The 20,155-nt window shown below is 45.5% G+C and overlaps 1 protein-coding gene across 6 annotated transcripts in view; it reads left to right on the top strand.

Moving 5' to 3' along the window:
- The window catches only part of NCALD (neurocalcin delta), a 100,554-nt gene that overhangs the window by 57,419 nt on the left and 22,980 nt on the right, over positions 1-20,155 (top strand). The window contains exon 1 of one of the 6 annotated variants that reach the window (XM_084848996.1): positions 3,749-4,029. The exons of the other annotated variants lie outside the window; for them this stretch is intronic. The gene's annotated coding sequence lies outside the window, so the exon portion shown is untranslated. Of the gene's footprint in view, positions 1-3,748; positions 4,030-20,155 lie in introns of those variants that run through there. 6 annotated transcript variants of the gene reach the window in all.

Below are 20,155 nucleotides of genomic sequence, written 5' to 3' on the forward strand. Positions count from 1 at the left end.
ATTTTGGCAGCAATTTGTGCAAATCTCTATTTGTGCGAACTGTGACCTGACAAAAGAAAAAAATAAGCAACAAGTCCCCAGAGTTCTGAAAACTCACAGCTCAGCTCACAAATGCAAGCTGAATCAGGCAGGCAGCGGAACTGCATTGAACCCCCAAAGGGCTGGATTTCCAAGTGATGGACATCCCTACTCTAAGGCTGAAATACCAAACGTATGTATTTGAAAGTAACCTCCACTACAATTAACAAAAGTATTTTTTCCCACATATATGAAAAGTAAGAGCTTTAAGCTACAATATGATGGTATTTTTGGAATTTGGGGCTTCACCCCTTTTGCCTTTGCCCACGCCCACCACTGGAATGTGGTCCCCAGGAGCTTCTCTGTAATTCAGCCCTTCGGTACCCCATCCCCATCTTAAAGATAACAGGAGGCCCTTTCTATTTGCACGATGGCCACTATTTTGTCAGAGATCTGATTTTGAGAGCAACCAAGCCCTAACTCAAACCCGCCTCTTATTCAGGGCAGACATATTCACTGTATAGTTGTAATGGAGTTTTTGCTCACCCATTACATTGCCAGTGCAACACTTATGCAGATCTGTGGCTTGAAGGTTATGTCAAGGTTCATTCTGTTCTTGAGAAAGCAGCTTTGCCAGTTAACCTCAAATCTTCCCTCCTCCAGGAGATTTCTAAAAGCCTTGTCGGTTACTCTTCTCCTGCTGCCAAGGCATTACTTCTACGGCTTGGCAGTATCCATTCAGGAGGCAACAGTTTTACAGAATATATATTTGACCTCCATTACCCAAGGTCTCTTGCACTCTGAGGTGTCACTTCTCTCTATCCCCCTTCTCCCCCTTTTCCCGTTCTTGGGTGTGTTTTAGCTAGCATGGGGCAGGAAAAGGTACCAAAAAAGCAACCAAAATAATAAAGGATCAGAGCTCCTTCCATACAAGCAAAGGCTAAGATATTAGAGGAATTTTAGTTTATGGAGGGAAAGACAAGGAAAGGGAGATTTATGGAAGTACGAATGGTATGGTGAAAATTGATAAAACATATATTTTTGTCCCTCTCTCATAATACTAGTACTCAATTGAACTGATGGGCAGGAGATTTGGGCTTGATGAAAGAAATTACTTTTCCACACTGTATGTAATTAATTTGTGCAACAGGATGTGGTGATGGCCGCAGGTTTAGTTAGCTTTAAAAGGAGATTAGACAAGTGTATGGAGGACGTGTCTATTAACAGCTAACAGCCATGACAGCGAGATGTTCAGTGGCAATGTGCCATTCAATACTACTTGCTGTTGGGGAGTGGGGAGGGGTTCGGTACTTTGGCGACCTGTTCCTTTCATGCCCTATTTGTGTGCGTCTTGGAGACATTTCTACTTTGCCGATCTGGGAAGCAGAATGCTGGACTAGTCCTGCTGCCTTTCCATTGAAACTTATTGTTGCCAGTAGGACCTCCAAAATGGGGGCTTTTCCTTGTGGAGCCACATTTATGTCTCCCTCAAGAGGGGCTAAAAGAAGCCCACACTTCTGCTTCTCACTGAACTACCTTTTGGGCATCAGACTACACATTGTGTTAATAGTGTAGCATGTAGCTGAGGTGTTGTGTTTTTTGCTCTAGAGTAAGTTCATGTGGCCCCAATTAAGATTTGGACCACCATGCACTAGGAGGGTGGATTAAACCTCCCTCCCCCATTTGCTTCCTGAAATCCAGTGCCCTCTGTGCGTGTGCAGTTGAAAAGAATGGTGCTAATGGAGGCTTTTTTCCCTTTTTTTAAAATCCCCATGTGTCTTTGTGGACTTGGGGAAGCAAATGGTGGGGGGAGACTTAACTCCTCCCACCCCAGTACACAGTGTTCACAATCTGAATTGGGACCACTTACTTTAGAGTAAAAAAAGAAAAGAAAAGATAAGCCTCTGCTACAACCTGCGCAAACTAATGCAATGTATAGTTTCACCCTGGGTCACTGTATTATTTTTTTCCTTATATTTTTAATATGCCCAATGATAAGAGTTCTCTGGACACAGCTGACAAAGCTAAAAGAATAAAATGTGATACAAAAAGCACAAACAGCACAGGAAAAACAATATATAAAAATAGCCATAAATTCTAGTCTAAAAGCCTAACGTGCCTGGGAGAAAAGACTTTGCCTGATGCCTTAAAGATAGCAGTGTCAGTGCCAGGTGAGGGGAGGGTATTCCATATATACAGTGCCACATCTGAGAAGGCCCTCTGGGCATTTCTGCATGCGGCTTTTATCCTGCGCATTTACCGAGGCTTCTGTTTCCGGATTCTTTGCAGGATTAAGATCAGCTCCTTTACACATGCTTTTTTCCAGGTGTGTGTGTGTCTTTCTCTGCCTTTCTATATGTTTCATTATATAACTACTAGATGGCAGTGTGGTATAATGGAACTGCGCAATTACAGAAGACTCTCTTCCACCATTTCTAAATAATATCAGACTTACCTCTTTAGGGAAAAAAACCTGTGATAATGGTTGAAAAACACAGGAGAGGCCCTGGAGGAGGATGACGTCATGTAAAGGACCTGCAAACTACTGTGATTGAGCTGTCACAAGCACTTAATAAAAGCCTTGTGTAGAAAGGCTCTCTCTTTTCTAGCCATCCACCTCTTCTTTTGGTGGGGGCACCCAGAGGAGGTCCTCCAGAGATGACCTGAGGGCTTGAGTACAGGAGGAGATGTTCCTTTAGATCAGCTTTCCCCAACCTGGTGCCCTCCAGATGCTTTGGTCTACAATTCCCATGACTCCTGACCACTGATTTTCTGCAGTAAGAAAAAAATATGGAAGAAATCGTGGGGGAACGTGGGAGGCTTATGAGTGGAAGATGACACTGTCTGGACCTCCCATAAAATTCCACGAATGAGGTAGGGTGATGGTGATGGTGCAATAAAAAGTGGTGTCTGGAACCGCCCAGTCACAGCTGGTATATCAGCATAGGCTGATAAGTATGGCCTCTTGTGAGTTTGCTGTGTGCTTTCTTCTTTGTGTTGTCCCACATCCCTCTCCCTTGCAAATGGCTTGTTCCCGTCACACAAACACCAACACAAACCTGTTAGAGATGCAGTTATACAAAGACTGACTGTGGAATCACTGCAACCATAGTTGAAATCCTTCACCTGGCAGGATCTGTTGTCAGTGGACTCAGCATATCACTTCCTAGCGTCTGGGATACGGAGTGCAGTGGAGGTTGGTGGCTCCGATATCAGTGGGACAGTGAATCTGCTCCAGGTTTCAATCAAGACCTTGTATAGGTCCTTTAGAGTTCTGACTGGTTCTGACTGAAAAACGAAGCAAATTCCCTGCCCTACTGGCATCAGAGCCACCAGCCTCTGTTGATGGAGTGGGCTGTTGGCTTGGCACTCCTTCCTTCCCTATCCGGTACTGGCTATTTCCATGTTAAAAATGCTGTTTGTAGGCTGTATTTGGGCTGCCACTCCACAGGGGGAGAGCCCTGGAGCTTGCAGCTGCAGGAGTTGGCTGATGTGCTCCTAACCACTGAGCCATCAAGGCCTTCGATGAGTGAGGCACTGTAAGACCTTAGCCTGCTCATATACATTGTGTGTGGGAGATGCAACCTGTGTACCATGGTGTCATGATGTTCCTGCCGTCATTGCATGGTGATTGGTGCCCTGCCTGCATGGGTACTACAGTGATTGTAGTAATTTAGAGACATTTCCTTACAAGAAACATTGGGATGGGAATTTGGAGATGATCCCTGGAGAGTGGGGTGAGAGGGTGGAGCCTGGACTAGCTGGGAGAGCTCCAACAAAGAACTGCTTGTTGTTACAACTCTGTTCAATACAAACCACCATGTTATCTTCTTAAGATATGGACCCAAACTTATTGCATGGTGTCAGAAGTGGAGGCCACAAGGATTCTGAAACTGTGTAGCTTTCTTCTGCCTTGGGCTAGCTGAGTGCTGTGGGCAAGCAGGGCCCTACACAAGGCCTGTGGCCTGGCCTTGATTTAGCAGCAGAACCACCAGCTTCTGCAGCACAAAGGTAACTATGGAGCTGTTACAACGCCCATCCAGCCTGCAAATGTCTGGGAATGTTGCAGAAAACTGGAGAAAATTCAGGCAAAGATTTGAACTCTATTTGGCAGCCACAGGGGCTGAAGGGAACTCTGATAAAGTAAAATCGTCGATACTGCTTCATGTGGTGGGGGAGGAAGCACTAGAGATTTACAATAACTTCCAGTTTGCGGAAGGGGAAAACATGAAGTTCAGTGCAGTAATGTTAAAATTTGAGGAGTATTGTATACCCAAAAAGAATGAAAGGCATATTTTTTTTTTACATGCACCCAGAAAATGGATGAAAGTGTAGAGCAATATACTATGGAGCTCAAAACTCTTAGCAAGACCTGTGCCTTTGGGTCCCTGACAGACTGATCAGAGACTGGATTATTTGTGGTATTAGGGAGAATGCAATACAAGAAAGGCTGTTGCATGAAGAAGATCTCACACTAGAAAAAACTCTCAAGATATGCAAGGGCAGCAGAGGTAGCGAGGGCCCAAGCAAAAGAACTGTGGGCAGCTGAAGAGACTGACCATTCATTAAGCAAGCAACAACAGGGCCAGCAAAATTTAAATGTGAGAGTGCAGCAGCCACTAGGGATGGGCGAAAGTCCCTTACCTGTTCTCGAAGCTTGCTTCGCGGTGGGGGGGAGGCGCCTCGGTTCTCCCCCCGAAGTTCAGGCGAGGGGGAGGAGGCGCCCCGCCTTGCCCGGCCAAAATTCAGGCCGGGGGGGAGGCGCCCCATCCCTCGCCGGCGAAATTCAGGCCGGGTAGAAGTGCCCCGTCTACCCGGCCGCGGAAAAAAAAGTAAAAAACAAAAACAAACACACACATACCCGTGATAGGCTACGTAACGATTTACGTAGCCTATCACGGCTAGATTTCCAAAGTCAGCCGTGATAGGCTATGTAAATCGTCACGTAGCCTATAACAGGTGACTTTGGAAATCTAGCCATGATAGGCTACGTAAATCGTTACGTAGCCTATCACGGGTGTGTGTTGTTGTTTTTTACTGCACTTTTTTTTTTTTGCAATGGCGGCGGCGGCAGCCAGTTGGGAGACCGGCCCCCGCCCCCCACGAAACGCCGCTGAACCGCCACCGGGACCCACTGCCGAGAGGGACATTCGGCCACGGTAAGTCCCATCCCAGGGGGGGGCGGGGGGGCAGGCGGAGAATTTCCCCACCAATTTCGGGGGGCCGAATGCGTTGGCATTCGGCCTCCCGAAGATTCGGGGAGAAATTCTCCACCATCCCTAGCCAGCCACCTAACGAAGCTCCTGGGAAAGGAAGCAGAGGGTGGAGTGAAGCTTGCAGAAACTGGCAGGCAGCACAGGCAAAAACAGCGTGTTGAATTTGGGAAGGTCTGTGGGAAGCACAACCACTTTGCAAAATATTGCAGGTCACAAGTACTAAAACGTACATGCTGTTGAGCAGGAGAAACAGGTTTTTGTGGATGTCGTGGAATCAGACAGAGAGAATGGGAAGGACTGGAATCTGCCAGTGGAAGTACAAGGAACAATGGTGTCCTTTAAGCTAGACACAGGTGCTCAGGTTAATGCGTTGCCTGAAGAAGTTTATGAAAGGCTCCAAGTAAGGCCAAAAATACATCCCACAGGTATTCAACTAACTGGGTATTCTGGAGTAAAGATACCAGTAAAGTGGCGCTGCATTGCCATCATCAGGTGCAAAGACACTGTGCATAACTTGGCATTTATTATAGTTCCTAAACAGGTGACTCCAATTCCAGGTTTGGCGGCATGTGAGAAGCTGAACCTGGTTAAACGGGTACTGGCCATACAAACCAATGGGGGAAAAGAGTATGAGACACTTCTTTTGCATTATGAAGATATATTTGAAGGATTTGGGTGTTTACCAAGTGAACATACCATCCAAATAAATAAATAAGCTTCCCCAGTGATCCATCCATGCAGAAGAGTGCCTTTTACACTCCGTGACAAGCTCTGGAGCTCTCGAGGATGGAGGCTTTAAAGGTCATAGAGAAGGTTGAGGAACCCACAGAATGGGTGGGCTCTCTAGTCATTGTAGAGAATGGCAAGATACGGGTATGTCTTGATCCCAGAAGCCTCAACAAGTCTATCAAGACAGAGCATTTCAAACTTCCAACTAGGTAGGAAATCATGGCACAGTTTGCAAATGCCTGTTTTTTCAGTAAACTTGATGCGTCCCCCGGCTTTTGGCAATTAAAACTCACAGAGGAGAGCTTCAGACTCGGCACATTTAATACGCCCTTTGGCAGATATTATTTTCTGCAGCTCCCATTTGGTGTGGCTTCAGCATCTGAAGTGTACCATAGAACTATACACATGATATATGAGCACATTGATGGAGTGGCCACCTCAGTGCATGATATCCTTCTGTGGGGTTCTACCAAAGCTGATCTGAGGCTTCAGAAGGTCTGAGATGCAACAAGAGCAGCAAATCTGAAATTAAATAAAGAAAAATATGTGTTTGGAGTCACTGAGCTGACATTTTTGGGAAATGTGATCTCTACTGAGGTGGTAAAACCTGACAAGAGAAAGGTTGAGGCCAATGAAATGATGCCACGGCCCCAGTCCAAGAAAGATGTACAGTGATTCCTAAGGATGGTTAATTACCTTGGGAAATTTATACCAAGTTTGTCATCTAAAGCAACACCCCTCTGGGCACTTCTTGAAAACAAACATGAGTGGTTCTGGGATGCACCACAGGAGGAAGCATGGACCATCTTGAAACAGGAACTTATCAAAGCCCGTGTGTTAAAATTCTATGATTCTGGCAAGCCACTCAAGATTTCTTCTGATGCCTCACAATCAGGGCTGGGTGCAGTGATTATGTAGGACCATGGTGGTTGCTGGCAACCAGTGGCATATGCATCCAAGGCATTGACAGAGGCAGAAACCAGGTATGCCCAGATCAAAAAAGAGCTGTTGGGCATCCTGTTTGCTTGCCAGAGATTTCACCAGTTTATCTATAGACAGAAAGTGCAAGAAGAAACTGACCATAAACCTCTGATAGCATGGTTTGAGAAGCCATTAAATGACTGCACTTTGAGAATCCAAAGAATGATGCTCAAACTACAAAAATATGACTTGACTGTGTTTTACACACCAGGAAAATTGATGTCCACAGCAGATGCACTGTCCAGGGCCATACAACCTTCATTACACCCAAAGCATATTTCTGACAGGTGCAGGCATATGTAGATCTGATAGTACAGTCACTTCCCATATCTGATAGAAAATTCCAGCTAATCAAAGTGGAAACGGAGAACGATGAGGCCATAGGTCTCCTAAAAAAACATATACTTGAAGGGTGGCTACAGGACCGCTGCAGCTGTGATCCAAGCCTATGGGAGTACTGGCACTGCAGGCATGACCTCTCAGTAATAGATGGGGTGATTTTCAAAGGCAGCAAGGTAGTGATTCCAAGGATCCTCCGGCATGAAATGCTCAGAAAGATCCATGAAGGTCATCTAGGAACTGAAAAATGTAAGAAGAGGGCATGGGAGGTCATGTATTGGCCATGGATCAACCAGGATATTGCTAACACAGTAGCAAGCTGCTTCACTTGTTTAAAGTTCCAGCCATCCCAGCAGGCAGAGCCTCTGCTTCCACACCCTGTCCCACCGAGGGTATATGTGAAGGTAGGCACCGCCCTCTTCACTTGGAATTCATGAACATACTTGATTGTTACTGAGTATTCCTCTTTGTATCCGGAGATCTGCAATCTGAATGGTACAAGCAGTGCGTCAGTGATAGCTAGCCTGAAGGCAGTGTTTGCAAGGCACAGAATTCCATGTGAACTGTTTAGTGACAATGTCAGTTGACAATGTCAATGCCTCAGTTTTCCAGTTCAGAGTTTAAGCAGTTTGCAAAGGACTGGAACTTTCATCACAGTACATCAAGTCCCCATTACCCCCAATCCAGTGGTCTTGTGGAAAGGTCCATCCAAACTGTTTAAAACGTGATGAAAAAGGCAGCTGACAGCAGAGGGGATTTATATAAAGCACTATTGGCTTACCGCAGTACACCACTGGACAGTGGCTGGTTCCCTGCACAGTTACTCATGGGAAGAAGAATATGTTCTACAGTACCCATAACTGCGGAATTACTTACAAGGCTTGACCATATAGATGTATGAAGAAAGAAAGAAAAAGAAAAAAAGAAAAGTTCTGAAGCAACTGCAAAAACATCATTTTGACAAAAAAAAAAAAAAAGAGCTCCCTGGCCTGCAACCAGGTGACAAAGTGTGCATGAGAAATTACAGCTCCAATATCTGGGATCAGAGGGGCACTGTCCAGCAGCTAGTGCATCCATGATCATATTTAATTCAGACAGATCAGGGAGAGACTTTTCGGTGTAATCGTCGCGATCTCCAGGCACTCCCCCAAAATTACACAGTTGCTTCAGCAGGTGAGAACGAAGCAGATTGTACATCAGCACTGCTTGCATGGTTACAGGAGCAGGATGAAAAAAGGGTTGTTCCTCAGCATGACATTACGGAAGACAAAGTGAAGGAAGGTGAGATGCCCCAGCGGTCAGGAAGGCTGGTGAAAGCTCCACAGAGACTTACAGAAACTTGCAGAGCAGCCTGGTATAGAGCAGGGAAGTGAGTGGTAAAGACTCACTCTAAAGTGATGTGCTAGTGACCTCTCCTCTACAGAATTTAGTTCAGAGTTGACTGTCCATGTTTGTTACTGTTGGTTGAGAAAAAAGGAGATGTAGTGATTGTAGTAATTTAGAGACATTTCCTTACAAGAAACATTGGGATGGGAATTTGGAGATGATCCCCGGAGAGTGGGGTAAGGTGGGTAGAGCCTGGACTGGCTGGGAGGGCTCCAGCAAAGAACTGCTTGTTGTTACAACTCTATTTAATAAAAACCACCATGTTATCTTCTTAAGATATGGACCCAAACTTATTACAGATACTGTGGGGGTGTTGCTTTCTCGGCACAGTGTCGTCATTGCTGGGTAATGACAGAATTGCCAGGGTCACTATGGGGGTGACTGTTGGTGTTGCTCCGTTATCTCTCGTTTCTTCTGCTTTGCTGCTGGGCGTGCATAGATGTGCAACCGAGTACATAACGCTGCTGTAGCAGTACCATAGGATCATTCTGTAAACTGAGTGGCAGTAATGCGTGGAGCCAATGTGGTTTCTTCATGCTCATTTCTGGAAAAGAGATCTGATGGGATGTAACGCATCTGAACATATGAATAAAGACTGGTTGCTCTTGCATATCGCATGATGCATTTTCAGTGGTTCTGCAAAGCACCCATTTACTGTTTGGGAAAGGATCTGTCCCCAAGCTCATAGTGCTTGCTATTAAACACAAGGCACATGAAACTCGAGCTGCACAGTTATCTTTTCCCTAATGTTATAAGCATCTTGATCTCTCCTGCCGGACTCAAGCTATGTTACTTCCAAATAAAAACTCGAAGCCTGTTTGGACTTCTTTATCTGTTATTCTTACTATATGGGAACATGCTAATATTTTGGGAGGCGAGGGGGCTGGATGCACTGAGCCCTGCTACAAATGCAGAGAACAGTCTGCTAGTTGCAGAGGGAGGGGAAGAAGCAGGGAACATGTATTGGAGACACAAAGTAGCATGCAAGGTTCATTGGCATCATAGGAAACCTGCTGGATGGGGAAGTAATGAAGCAGTATCTTAAGAAAGAAGACGTTTTTGGTACCCCCCCCCCCATCTGATCATTTAAAGGTGTTTTGACACTTTATGTTCAGTCTCTTGTGGAGATGTGAAGGCCTGAGAAAAAATGGAAAAATGGGGTGGGGGGGAATAGATAAAAATGAAGGGAAAACCCACCCATTTCCTCTCCCCGGGGATTTTTTTGAAAATTGAGGGGATTTTTTTTCTGTCCACGTTTTTTCCGGGCCTTCCCATGTCTAGTCTGTTGTCAAAGGGTGCTTCCAGATGTAAGGCTCCTAACACGAAGAATAAAACGGTCTGTTTTCCTGTGGTTAAAGGGGAAATGTGGTGTATTATGAGATTAGGACACACACGCACGTATTTCAGTGCAATCCTATACATGTCTACTCAGAGGTAATCCCCACTGAGTTGCTGGTAAGTGAGTAGGATTGCAGCCTTCAGGCAGTATATACACAATAAATGGCACAGAATACTCCCATAAGGTTGCACTGAGAGAGTAGGGGAGAAACCACCATTTAGCCACCCTGAGTGTGTCAGTCAGGGGCTTGTTAAAGTGTGTTAAATAGGAACTAATCCTCTTCAGTATCTTGAGAATACTATCTGTGATATGAAGTATGGATTCTAATCCACATTAGAATCTCATCATGTGATTTTGATATTTCTTCTCATTTTCTTAATGATTAAATTACATATTTGTGAGGGCTTTTTAAAATCATGTACTTCAGCCCATTTCAGTGTCTTATAAATGGCTGCAAAATATCTTTTTAATTAGAAATCAGCTTGTAGCAGGATTACTATTTCTTCCCTACGCACATCTTTGGAGCTAGTTTTAATTAAATGATTTATTGTTGTTTAATGATCAAGGCAACATGTAAGCCAGGATATAGAACTTCAGGCTGGGGGCCAAATTTGGCCACTGGGGGATCTCAGTCCAGCCCTCTGGAGTTACCCAGATGCCTCCTTCCCTGGGGCCCACCCCATTCTCTCTGATCAACTATCATTTGGCAGTTCCCCAGCTTTTGTGCAGGTTTTTCACATTCTAAAAGGTCGAAACGCTTCTCCTAAGGCTTACTTATTGGCGGTAAGAGGTTTAAGTTTTACTTATGCTGGTAGTTGGGGGGGGGGGGTTGGGGCCTCACACCCTGTTGTCTTTGGCCCCACCCACCACTAGAATGTGGCCCTCTAGAGTGTCTCCAAAATTGAATTCTGCCCTTGGGCTGAAAGAAGTTCTGCACCCTGGCTGTAAGCTAATAACTGCAATTTCTGCAGAACTGTAAATAATTTTTGCCAGATGAAACACACGATTATAAATGTTCTGATCATTCCAGGAGATGCACTGCACAAAAACCAGGCACCTATTTCAAATGATTACTCAGTGTTTCAAAAGAGAGAATTTGCATTGAATAGTAAGCAATAAGATGTGTCTGTGTGGATTAAATGCATTACTGATCATTGCGACTCATATCAGAACAGATACATCCGCATGAGTCTTGGGACTTGCAAACTGTGTTACATTCCGAAAAAAAATAAATTTTCTTCCAAGACCTGACTATTAAAATATTAGCTTTGATTCACAAACAAGCAATATGATTTGGACATTTTCCATACTTGCTTGAAGCATTTATTGGCTTTGAACTTCCCTTGCACAATGGAAGGACATTGACAAACTGGAGAGTGTCCAGAGGAGGGCAGCCAGGAAAGGGGTCTGAATGAGGAATGATGGAAAGAGTTTTGTATATTTAGGCTGGAGAAGAAAAGATTAAGGGGAGATGTGATAGCGGTTTTCAAATATCAGAAGGGCCACCATATAAAAGATGGAGCAGACTTGTTTTCTGTTGCTCCAAGGGGCAGGATTAGAACCACTGGGTGAACATTCCAGGGGAAAGGCGTAGATTTCAGTGGAACATTAGGAGAAACTTCCTAATGGCAAGAGCTGTTTGATGGTGGTGGAGCTCTACTTTGCTGGAGGTTTTTTTTAAAAAAAATTCAGGTTTCCAAACTCAGCAAGGAGGAATAGAAATAAAGTGTGTAGGGGGTGGGTAGGGAGGATGATAGAAATAGAGAGAACACAGACCAAAGGAAGAAAAGTGGGGAAATTGGGAGATGGGGTGCAGGGTTTGTGGGGTAGAGAAACAGAAAATGCGGGAGGGGAGACAAAATTGTAGTTACAGAAACAGGGTAGAGGAAACCAAAAAACGGGGCAGCTGAGAGATAGAGGTTTGGAGAAATGCAGGAGAGGGAGAAATGGGGGTTTGAGGGAGAGGGGTCACTATGAGGTTCAGGAAGAGTGGAGAGTGTTGCGGAGTGGAGACAGAGGGCTTTTCTATGTGAAGCTTTTAAACCGCACCATTACCAAGGCTTGTGCTTCCGGATTCTTTGCAGGGTTAAGATTGGCTCCTTTACACACGTGCACACGCGCACACACACGGGGTTTTCTTTCTCTGGCTTTCTCTATGTTCCATTATACAACCACTCGGTGGCACTGTGGGATAGCAGAATTGTACAATTACATGAGAGTTCTATGGCGTTATAGAGACCATTCTGAGAAAAATACTACGCTTTCCTCATTAGGAAAAAAACCACGATAATGGTCACAAAGCACAGGAGAGGCCCTGGAGGATGATGGCATTGTGTAAAGCAGGGGACCCCAACTCCCGGGCCACGGACCGGTCCCGGTCCATGGCCTGTTAGGAACCGGGCCGTAGAGGTGTGCGAAACCCCCTTACCTTGGGTCCACGGGGGGGAGGCGATTCGTCCCTCCCCCCCAGAATCCTTGCCGGCCCTGGTCGGCTCTGCTCCGCAGCAAGTCCACTGAGCTGCCGGCCGCCTCTGCATAGTGGATGCCATTTGCATCCCTGTTCTTCAAGTAATAGGCTACGTAAAGATTTTTTACAAACTACCGTGAGTGAGGAATCATGAGTGCACAATAAAAGTCTTGTGTAAAAAGGCTCAGAAAGGGTGGCATGATAAAGAAAGAAGGGAGTTGGGAGAGATCTGTAGTGGTACATGTGATTGGGATACCTGAGAAAAATGGATTATTCGAGAAAGAGTTCAAAAGAAAACAATGGGTTAAAATTGTAACAAATGCTTCCCCATGGTTATTGTAGTGATGTAGCCCTTTGAGTTAATACAAAATATAAAATTGGTCTTCAGAATGCTTTGAGTTGTATACTCTTTACCCACACTAATAAGCGCTTAACCATCAGTCATTGTCATTGGCAAAGTGCAAAGTGTTGCCTTAGCTCATGTAAATTGAATATTATTGTCAACGCTGCAGTGTGTATGGTTCAGCAATACTGTGAATTTGTTAAAAGAGTGCTGGCGAGAACTTTCATGCAGCCTTTTTACAAACTAGACTAGTATGGTCTAGTGGTTAGAACATAGATTCTAAAGGATTCTTATCTCATACTAGCAATCCTTGGAAGACAGTATCCATGTGAATCCATTGTAGCAAAAACAACAGGGTCTCCCGGCATCTTTAAGTCTAATAGTGCAACTCTATACATACTTAGTCAGATGTAAGTCCCTGTGTGTTCAGTGGGGCATAATCCCAGGTAAGTGTGCATAAAATTTTGGCCTTAGAGATATATTCTGTCATGAGCTTGTTAGGCTAGAACTAAGAACTCTAGATGCCAGGGTAGTGAGGAGAAGCCCTTGGAAACACACTCTGATGAATTTGCAACACACTTTGCAGATAAAACCACTCATATCTGCTCCAATTTGGAGTCCACATTGAGAGCAGATTCTCTGACGATGCAATTGAAGAAACTGCTTGGCCAGTTTTTCTTCAGTGGATATGGACAAATTTCTTGGAGGACTAAGACCAGCCACTTGTTCATTAGTCCCCTGTCCATCCCGGCTGATAAGAGCTGCCAGAGGGGGGTGGGTAGTGGAGGAGCATAAACGCTCCTTTGAAAGAGGTCTATGTTTCAACTCCTCTGAAATAAATGATTGTAAGACCTTTCCTACAGAAGCCTTCATTGGATCCCAAGAATTATCAGCCAGTTTCCAGTCTTCCTTAGAGCAAGTGATGGTGCCACAACCCCAGACTTTCTTGGATGAAGTTGATTATTTGGATCCTTTCCAGTATGGATTTAGGCATGATTTGGGGACAGAAACAGCCTGAGCGTTAACCTACACTGTGGACTACATGCAGGGAGTCTGCCCTTCTTGGTTCTGCTGGACCTCTCAATGGCATTCAATACTATTAATCATGGTATCCTTCTGGGATGTTTGACTGATATGCGACTTAGCACCATTTTGCAGTGGTTCTGGTCCTGTTTGGCTCAACATACCCAGAAGGTGGTGTTGGAGGACTATTGCTTAGCCCCATGGCCATTTGCCGATGAGATTCCTCAGGGCTCTGTTTAGTCTCCTATTCTTTTTGAACATCTGCATGAAGGCACAGGAGAAGGTCATCTGGAATTCTAGGGCTGGGTCTCATCACTATGCTGATGTCACCTAGCTGTATCTCTCTTTTTCCATGGCTACGAAGGAGGCTGTGAAAGCCTTGAACTGTTGTCTGGATGTAATGAGGGATTGGGTGTGGATGAACAAACTGAAGCTCAGTCCAGCCAAGACAGAGGTTCAGTTGGTCAGTAAGCAATCCAGCCTGGGATTGGGGGTACAACCTGTTCTGAATAGGGTTGCACTCTCTCTGAAGGACCAGGTTGGAGTTGCTCTTGGATCCAGCATTGTTCCTGGAGGGCCATGTGGCTGCTGTGGCCAGGAGTGCCTTTACCAAGTATGCCAGCTGTGGCCCTTCTTTGGGAAGGGAGATCTGGCCACAGTGGCCCATACTTTAATAACCCCTTGGTTAGACTACTATAATTGACTCTGTGTGGGGCTGCCCTTGGAAAGTGCTTGGAAATGACAGCTAGTGTAAAATGCAGACTGTTGTTTGGCATGTGCTTTATAGGCCATATAACACCGCCATTGAACTAGCTCACTACAGTGGCTTCCAATTTGTTTCTGAGACCAATTCAAATTACTAGTTTTGACCTATAAAGCCGTAAATGGGTTTGGGCCAGGATATCTGAAAAACTACCTCTGCTGGTATGAGCTTGACCATAATTTGCAATTTTCATCAGAGGCCCTTTTGTATGTTCCACCACCAAGAGAGTTCTGGGCTAGGTGGTCTCTCATTCACAAGTAAGACCAGTTGAGTCAATGGGACTCGCTCCCAGGAAATGGTGCATAGGATTTCAACCTTAAATACTTACTTTGTGGCGCTTACTCCCATTAATAATGCATTAATAAATTGGGTATTGTGCTATGTACTGCTGCTCTTTGTGTGTATATGTGTATACACGGAATATCATGATGAGCTCCTGCACTTCAATATTTACCACCACACCACTGCATTTTCTGTCATGATTGCCATTGAATAGTCATTGCGAGGCCTATAATATAATGAAATTCTGGGCTTTTGTGCCATGGGATGTCTTGGCACCTACATGATCTCTGAAGGCTTCTGGACAGATCACCTGGCTTGGCTTATGTCAGGACCTATGGTCTGCTACACAATCCATGGTAAGGATTCTAAACCCCAAAAGAAACATTCAAAAATCCTTATCACTACAAGACTTCTTTAGGCCAACTCAGGTCATAAAAAATTGTGCAAGTTTGCACAGTGTTTTGTGACGTTTGAATTGGCCTAATAATAGTGTTACAGTGATAAGGATTTTGGAATGTTTCTGTTGGCCAACACGGCTACCTTTGCTTTCTCTAAGCTCCTTCAGGTCCCTCACTTTTTCCCATCATAGAACCTAGAAGGAATAACATTAAAAAACAACAACCATCTGTCACTGCGGCCTTGATAGACAGACTCCTTTTGAAAGAATGGCACAATATAAAGTCACCGCCAGCTGGAACAGGGAGAAGGGTCTGCCAGCTCCCCTGCTGTGCTCTTAACACTCATGCCTGGCCTGCACTTTAGCGAAACAGATGAAGGTACAAAAGTTGTGTGAGTTCCCATAATACAGTGTTATGGTCCAGCAATCGCTTTGTTCTCTGTAATTATCGGGCTGCAGCAACGGATTCTATAAAGTCAGCTGATTTTCTAGCATCTCCTCTCTCCAGGAGGCAGAACAGTATTTTGGGGTTGTTCACAGGATCACATAGGTGCCCTTTAGATGTTATGATGTACTTGGTTATTAAATTCTGTTTTCTAGCTGTTTATTGCCTGCCTTTGAATGCTGTTGTGTTGATTTTGTTTGCTGCTGCTGCTGCTGCTGTGTTTAGCCTCAGGACAGAGACAGTTCTGCGTAACAGCTGGGTTTTACATCTTCAAAACATGTTCGTTTGCTTCTTCACCCCAGCCGTCCTAGGGGCAGTCCTAGATGCAACCTAAAACCATCACAGCGCCTTGTATATCCTAATTTGACTGTCTGCAGCCTCCCCCTGCGTTCCATCTTCTGACTGTGACTAAATGCAGACTCTGCGGCCTCAACATCAGCCACTTTTTTCCTCCCTCCCCCTTTGTGGGGGGGCGGCGGGTTGTGATGAAGAATTCTGGAGAACTCAAAAGCTTGATAGCTATTTTGTGACCTTAAGTTGGCCTAATCACAGTATTACCCTAATGTGGATTTGGGTTTTTTTCTTATAGCCAACATGGGCTGCCTTTGCGTTTTATGATTGTATTCATTTTTAAATGTTTTATGGCTGTTACAGTTGTGAGCTGCTTTGGGGGCTGTGAAGTTGAAAAGTAGCATATACATACTTAAATAAAGGAAGGGGGGCTGTTTCCTGTGAATTCATCCCATGCCACTGCTGTAATGTCAATAGCTCACCATCCCATGGATTGGACAAATGTGGTGTGGTGGGAATCCACACAATTGGCTTTATCCACATGTGGTGATGGGCCTTTCAACACCTCATCAGCACGTAGGGATGGGCCCGCAGAAAAGCAGCTCCCAGTGGTGCCGTTCGCTAACTTTAGACTCTGGACCTAATGGTTGTACGGGTTAGATCAGCCTTCCCCAACCTGATGCCTTCCAGATGTTCCAGACTACACCTATTTATTCATTAATTCATTCATTTCATTTCTATACCGCCCAATAGCTGAAGCTCTCTGGGCTGTTCACAAAAATTAAAACCACAAAGTGGTTAGTTAAAACCATAAAACCATATAAAATAGGAAAGCTTAAAATTACAACATAAAAGTACAACCAGAATAAAACCTAGCAGCAATGCAGAGATTTAAAATACAGATTTACAACAGCAGAGATAAAAGCTAAAACTTTGGGAAAATAAAAAGGTCTTCCCTTGGCACCAAAAGGAGTACAACGTAGGCGCCAGGCGAACCACTCTAGGGAGCTCATTCCACAGCCGGAGTGCCACAGCAGAAAAGGTCCTTTTCCTGGTAGCTACCTACCTCACTTCTTTTGGCAGGGGCTCCCAGAGAAGGACCCCAACGATGATCTTAGGGTCCAGGCAGGTACATGTGGGAGGAAGTGATCCTTCAGATAACCTGGTCCCAAGCTGTTTGGGCTTTGAATGCTAATACCAGCATTTTGAATCGGGCCCAGACATGGAGGGGCGCCACCATTCCTGACCAGTGGCCATGCTGACAGGGCTGACGGGAGTAGAAGTCCAAACATTGGGAGGGCACCAGGTTGTGGTAGGCTAGGTTAGACGGTAACATGTATTACTTCACATCCTTTGTAATGTGGTAAGCCAGCCCTACCACATTTGGGCGCCCACCTGTTCATTATGGTGGGTGGAGTCTTGGACTTCTGCCCCAAAGTCCTACAGTGACAGTACAACTGGCAGCTCCCACACCACTGCTGTAATGTCTAAAGGGCACCTTTCTCTGTTGTTAGCACTTGAAGGCTCTTTTAGCAAGTTAAAGCAGGGCTTCATAGATTTGTCCCTTATGGCACATCTACACAAGACGTTTTTGAGGAATCAGATGCATGTCAGATGGTCTTCAGACCCCCACAGTCCATGCCATGCTGGTCTCTTCCTGTGGTGTTCTGCTACTTATCTATTCTGCAGAGAAGGGCAGTACTAGGAACACCTCACAGCCAGCTCAATCTGCACACTATTTGGAGCATCAGTGCAAATATATCTCTTCATTTCTGCTATTCAAGGGACAATTTCTGTGGCTCCACTTTCTGCCATTTCCTGCTGCAAACCAACAGCAGGAAATAGGTACAGAGTGATACAGTTCTCCAGATCACCACAGTGCATGCCAGTGGCCATTTTGAATATTCAAGCTGCAGTGGGCAAATGCCGTGGCATATTGTGTCATCTGAACCAGACAAGAATGGGTTGAGGTGTGGTTAACAAACCACCCAGAACCCATGGGCTTTTTTAGGGTTCGTTGAAATCTGGCTTGTCCTTGTGTCCGAACCCATCCCCACAAACAAACCATTGTTTGTCAAGTAGCTATAAGCCACAAATAAAAGCCATGGGTTGTTATTGGCTTGTGAAGAGTGGCTTGTTTAAACCATGGCTTCTCATGATGACTGGACTCAGAACAATGGTTTATCTTTGGCTTGTTTGTGCTGTTCTTTGCCCTGAAACAGCGGTGCCCAGAAAGAGCAGCCTGAAAATGAAACTGCTCTGAAGGTTGGCAAATGGGCAAGAGAGGAACAAACTAGGAATAGGGAAACAAGCCATAGAAACATAGGAAGCTGGCTTATTATGACCGGGTTCGCATAGAATAGGGAAAACGGCTAATAAAAATATAGGAAGCTGCCTTATAATGATAAGGTTTGCATGATCACCGCGGCTTGTCATAGCTTATTTAAGCCATGACAAGCTGTGGCGACTGCAGGTGCCATCCTGAATATTCAAGCTTGTTGTGTCGTCCAACCCCGGGGGACCATGGCTTCTGTGAAGGTTAAATAACCCTCGCAGAACCCATGGCCTGATTAAATAAACCATGGTGGGCTGTTTGATGGTGTCCAAAGGTCTGTATGATACAACTGAGTCAAACTATTGGTCCATCTAGGCTAGTGTTGTTGACACTGACTGGCAGCGGCTCTACAGGGTTTCAGGCAAGATTTTTTCCTAGTCCTACCTAGAGATGACGGAGCTTGAACCTGGGACCTTCTGCATGCCAAGCGTGTGCTCTGCCACTGAGGTACAGTCCTTCAGAGGTTGGTTTGCTCATCCCTAAGACAATTCATGACTAAAACAACAAAACATGCTTAATCTAAAATATGGCGTAGCATTATGTGCGAACGAAGGCACAGCGTATTGCTGCTATCTGCCATCTATAGACCCTGCTAATCCTCTGTCTTGCCTCTTATTCTACAATATCATAACTATGAGTGAAATAATTAAGCTGATTGTGAGTACTGAGAAAATTGTATAAAAATTAAGGGGTTGTTTTAGCCTGTGTGGTGTTGAGACACTGTGAGATCTTACTTCTCCTGCCCCACAGTTAGTATTACAGATGCAGAGTTTCCTTAAGACACCAAGAGCTGCTGCAACTGTTAGGGATTGCTCAAACAGGAAACTGTAAACGCGCCTGGTTCTGCAAGGGGAAATCATAATAAAAATGACTCCAGTAAGTCACGAGCAGCTTGGGGTACGAGGTTGGAACCTAGCTAACCAAGCTACTGAGGAAAGGAGTGTGAAACATTAGCCCCTATGATTGGCAGGCACTATGGAGTAGGGGTGCACGAAAGTCACTTACCTGGTCTTGCAGCTTGCTTCGCGGTGGGGGGGAGGCGCTTCGCTGCTCCCTCCGAAGTTCAGGCCGGGGGGGGAGGCTTCCCTCCTCGCCCGGCCGAAATTCAGGCCGGGGGGGAGGCTTCCCGCCTCGCCCGGCCGAAATTCAGGCCGGGGAGAAGCGCCCCATCTCCCCGGCCGCGAACTTCAAAAGAAGAAAAAACAACGCCCCTGTGATAGGCTACGTGACGATTAACGTAGCCTATCACGGCTGACTTTGCAAATCTAGCCGTGATAGGCTACGTTAATTGTTACGTAGCCTATCACAGGGGCGTTGTGTTTTTTTTTACTTTGCTTGTAATGGCGGCGGCGGCAGCCGGTCAAAAGACCGGCTGCCGCCCCTGACGAAGACCTGCCGAACCGCCGCCGGGACCCGCCGCCGGGAGGGACATTCGTGAAAGGTAAGTCCCATCCCAGGGGGGGGGGCGGGGGCGGGGGCGGGGGGGGCGGAGAAGTTCTCCCCGAACAACCTTCGGAGGACCGAATGCGTTGGCGCTCGGCCCCCTGAAGTTTCGGGGAGAAATTCTCTCCCATCCCTACTATGGAGTAGTTCTCAAAAGAGAAATTTCAGCCATATTTTGTTAATGGGGGGTAGAGGTCGTTCGATAGTGAAAGCAGGGCAAAACTGCCTTCCTTTTTTTGCTTTTCAGGTGGCTACAACATTCATTGGCGCTGAAGAAGCCTCATTGTAGCTGGTGATCACAATGTTTATTTTCTAATAACATCCCAGAACAACACTGCATCCCAACTAGCATAATTCC

The sequence above is a fragment of the Heloderma suspectum genome, chromosome 4 (assembly GCF_057233095.1).
Source record: "Heloderma suspectum isolate Gila_16-S chromosome 4, 16-S_ref, whole genome shotgun sequence".
In the NCBI taxonomy this organism is placed as follows: domain Eukaryota; kingdom Metazoa; phylum Chordata; class Lepidosauria; order Squamata; family Helodermatidae; genus Heloderma; species Heloderma suspectum.